At 39.8% G+C, this 4229-nt stretch overlaps 1 pseudogene; it reads left to right on the top strand.

Moving 5' to 3' along the window:
• Window positions 1-3426: 3426 nt before the first annotated feature.
• Window positions 3427-4049, top strand: LOC115291674 (annotated as a pseudogene).
• The last annotated feature ends 180 nt before the right edge of the window (window positions 4050-4229 follow it).

Here is a 4229-nt window from a genome sequence, read left to right as displayed (position 1 = left end):
TGTTTGTTGAATGAATGAATGAATGAACTGTGCCTTGGTGATGGGAGGCTGAGAGGAAGAATGAAAGAAAGGAAGAAAAATCATGTCACAGATGTGACCTTTCTTCTCTTGTGTGCCTGGATGCTGGCAACAAAATATGACCCAAAGTTGGCAACAGTAGAAACTTCATTGGGAAATTTTCTGGTCTTTCAGAATTGGGATGCATCTTTCCAAGAAAGTCAAAGAATGAAGTTTACTGAATATAGTTTCCTTGTGTATTCAAGTGTTATTAACAATGGAACTCATAAAGACATTCCTATTGTGTGCCAAAGCAAAATCTGCAAGGAAATGATCTACTTCCTACAAATATTTTTCTTGAGTTAGTTGACTGCAGGGCTTCTCAAACTCTAGTGTGCCTGGAAATCACCTGGTGAACTTATAAAAAACGAAAAGGTGGGGCTTACAGGTTATGATTCAATGAGTCCACAACTGGGGACTGAGATTCTGCACTGCTAAGAGCTCCCAAATGAAGTCAGTGCTACTGACCTGTTGGTCACACTTTAATTAGCACATTTGTTTACTTTTAGAAGGGATTCCCAACTTTTCCTTTATCTTCACTCAAAGCCTTACCAATGTCGACATTGAAACATACTTGTTGTCAAGTATAAAAGTCTGAAATATCCTCTAGGTGAATCCTTGAGTTGATCCTTTATTCTTCCTGTATACTGATTATATTTAGGCCACCACATCAGCCTGTTGACTTGACATGTTGTGATTAGTCAATCTTATTATCATGCCATTTTTCATTATTGAGAAATCTCAATTAATCACTTTAGGAAATTGCTCTCATCACACCTGCATATCGCCTTGCAATAAGCATAGCTTCATTTAGCAGGCTATCGAGTCATCAGAAAAATTCTCTTCATTTCCCATTTTTACAGTTTCTTTCTTTTTTTTAAACTTTATTTATTTATTTTTGAGGAGGGGGAGAGAATGTGAGTGGGGAAGGGACAGAGAGAGAGAAAAAGAATCCCAAGCAGGCTCCGTACTGTCAGCACAGAGCCCGAAAGGGGGCTTGAACCCATGAACCTGAGCTGAAACCAAGAGTCAAATGCTTAACTGACTGAGCCACTCAGGTGCCCTTTTTCAGTTTATTTCTATTACCTGAGGTTATGAGCCGGACCATTCCTCTCTGCAAAGTAAAGCTGAGAAACTACTCTCAATGATGAGCCCTTTAAGTTGTGAAGTATTTAAAAAATAATTATGTGGTAACCCTGAATATAATAAAGCAAAGAAATTGGCAAACAATATTTTAATGACTTTTATCCTGTTTTTTATTTATTTTTGAGACACAGAGAGAGACCGCACAAGCAGGGGAGGGTCAGAGAGAGAGGGAGACACAGAATCGGAAGCAGGCTCCAGGCTCTGAGCTAGCTGTCAGCACAGAGCCTGACACAGGGCTCGAACCCACGAACCATGAGATCATGACCTGAGCCGAAGCTGGACACTTAACTGACTGAGCCACCCAGGCTCCCCAAACAATATTTAAAAATTATAGTCCATTCAAGGTTATCGCTCTACCAATAGTTCTCAGACTTGAGAATCACTAAGAATCACCTGGAAGACTTCTGAAACCACAGATGCTGGGGCTCTCTCATGGTTTCTGTTTCATTAAGTCTGGATGATTTTACACGCCCAGGTAATATTGTATGCCACAGTCTCTCAAACTCAGCACTACTGACATTTCAGGATGGATAATTCTTTCTTACGAGCTCTGTTCTTAGCATCATAAGAGGTTTAGCAACATCCTTGGGCCTTTCCCACTTACTGTCAGTAATACTCCCACTCTTGCTGCTGTGATGATCAAAATGTTTTCCGGAATTGAGGTGCACCTGGGTGGCTTAGTCAGTTAAGCAGCTGACTTTAGCTCAGGTCATGATCTCGCAATTTGTGGATTTGAGCCCTGTGTCGGGCTCTGTGCTGACAGCTTGGAGTCTGGAGCCTGCTTTGGATTCTATATCTCCCTCTCTCTCTGCCCCTCCCCAACACAAGTTGTGCTCTATCTCACTCTGGCTCTTTCTCTCTCAAAAAATGCATAAACATTTAAAAAAAAATTTTAATGTTTTCAGGCAATGACAAATGTCCCCCAAAGATGAATCTACCCTTGGCTGAGAACCACGGTTCTAAGCTATGTCATTCTCATTAATGTGTATTTTAATATCTTTATTAAGTTGAAGACTAAGGATGTGCCAACTCTGGTGTAATAGCAGGGCTGTGTGATAAGGGTGCACAATATTTCCCAGGACTGTTTCCATGGAGGAACTGGTTATTACTGATGCTTAAGGTCACTACTATCCTAATCAACAGTGTTCCAACACCTAAGCAAAAGAACACAAATGAACATTTGGAACATAATCCATTCTAGGTATGATGTATGGTGTCTAGAAAATACATGTGATGACTGTAAGGTCACATTCTGTCTGCCTTTCTTTTTTGCTCTCTGTCTTTCTTTTACTGAAATGTGCTTTTTCCATGTTTGGACAGTGTTTTTTTTTTTAATTTTCCTTTGGATCTCACATTAAAATGTTATCTTTGTATCCAAGAAGTATTATGTAATCTTTGTGTCTTCATTGATTGCGTAGTTCCTTCATTTCACACTGAATTACTTCTCAGGAGAAAAATGTTAAAAAGACTCATGGATAACCCAATGAATAATGATGCTATTCATATTGATAAAGGGCAACTTTGTCCTGTTTCACTGTCGCTTCATATTGGCTCAGAATTTTTACTGAAATATTTCTCAAAACCTATTTTTCTTCATTTACTGAAAGAGATCCATTGACAGATTTCCCCTGAAGCAGAAAAAAGAAACATTAACTTATAAACTATGATCCAAAGACACAAAACAAGTTCAAGAAGTCTCAAAAGAGTGAAAACTACTACAAGGCTACAGAAAAGAAGAGGGTGGATTTTCTTCGATAAATCCTCTATTCCTTTCTTGTCCCCATCTCAAACATTCTTACAAACCCTACTGGGTCTTCTTGTATAAAGTTCCAATATTCTCTTAATCACTCCTCTTGTGTCCTTTTGTTCTCCCTACCACATCCCCACTAAAGAAAAAAGGTCGGTTAAGGACTAAGATATCTGATCTGGGAGAATCACTCCCCTAAACAAAAAGTTTTAGATTATGAAGAGGACAATGCTGAAAGAAGCTAAGTAAAATTCCTGCAATTTAAGAGAAGAGCTCATGGAGATCAGCTCTGTCAGAGACAAACTTCAGAAGATGCTCTGGGGCTAAAAGAATTGACTTTGAAGGAAGTGGAAGAGCTCTCAAGACTAATAATTTGCGATTGCAGTACAGTAGGTTCCATAGAGACAGCGCCTGGGCAAATGAGAGCCAGACAGACACTGAGCGACTCTATGCGTCGCTGAGGAAAATAATTAATCATGGGCAAAGGAGATCCTAAGAAGTCGAGAGGCAAGATGTCATCCTAGGCATTCTTTGTGCAAACTTACAGAGAGAGCACAAGAAGAAGCACCCGGATTCTTCAGTGAACTTCTCAGAGTTTTCTAAGAAGTGCTCAGAGCAGTGGAAGACCATGTCAGCTAAAGAGAAAGGAAAGTTCAAAGACCAGGCAAAGGCAGGCAAGGCCTGTTATGAAAGAGAAATGAAAACTTATATCCCCCCCTAAAGGGGAAACAAAAAAGCAGTTCAAGGATCCCAAGGCACCCAACAGGCCTCCTTCGGCTTTTTCTTGTTTCGTTCTGAGTATGACCCAAAAATCACAGGAGAACACCCCGGCCTATCCATTGGTGATGTTGGAAGAGATGTGGAATAACACTTCTACTGATGACAAACAGCCTTATGAAAAGAAAGCGGCGAAGCTGAAGGAAAAATATGAAAAGGATATTGCTGCATGCCAACCTAAAGAAAGGCCTGATGTGGCTAAAAGGGCATTGTCAAGGCTGAGAAAAGCAAGAAAAAGAAGGAAGAGGAGGAGGAGGAAGATGAAGAAGATGAGGAAGAAGAGGAAGATGAAGATGAAGATGATGATGATGATAATGAATAAGTTGGTTCTAGCGAATTTTTTTTCTTGTCTATAAACCATTTAACCCCCCTGTACACAACTCACTCCTTTTATTTATTTTTTTAACTTTTCTTTTTTTTCCATAATATTTTATTGTCAAATTGTTTTCCATACAACACCCAGTGCTCTTCCCCTCAAGTGCCCTCCACCATCACCACCACC

Source organism: Suricata suricatta, chromosome 5, assembly GCF_006229205.1.
Source record: "Suricata suricatta isolate VVHF042 chromosome 5, meerkat_22Aug2017_6uvM2_HiC, whole genome shotgun sequence".
Lineage (NCBI taxonomy): Eukaryota > Metazoa > Chordata > Mammalia > Carnivora > Herpestidae > Suricata > Suricata suricatta.
This window is presented reverse-complemented; position numbering and strand designations above follow the sequence as displayed.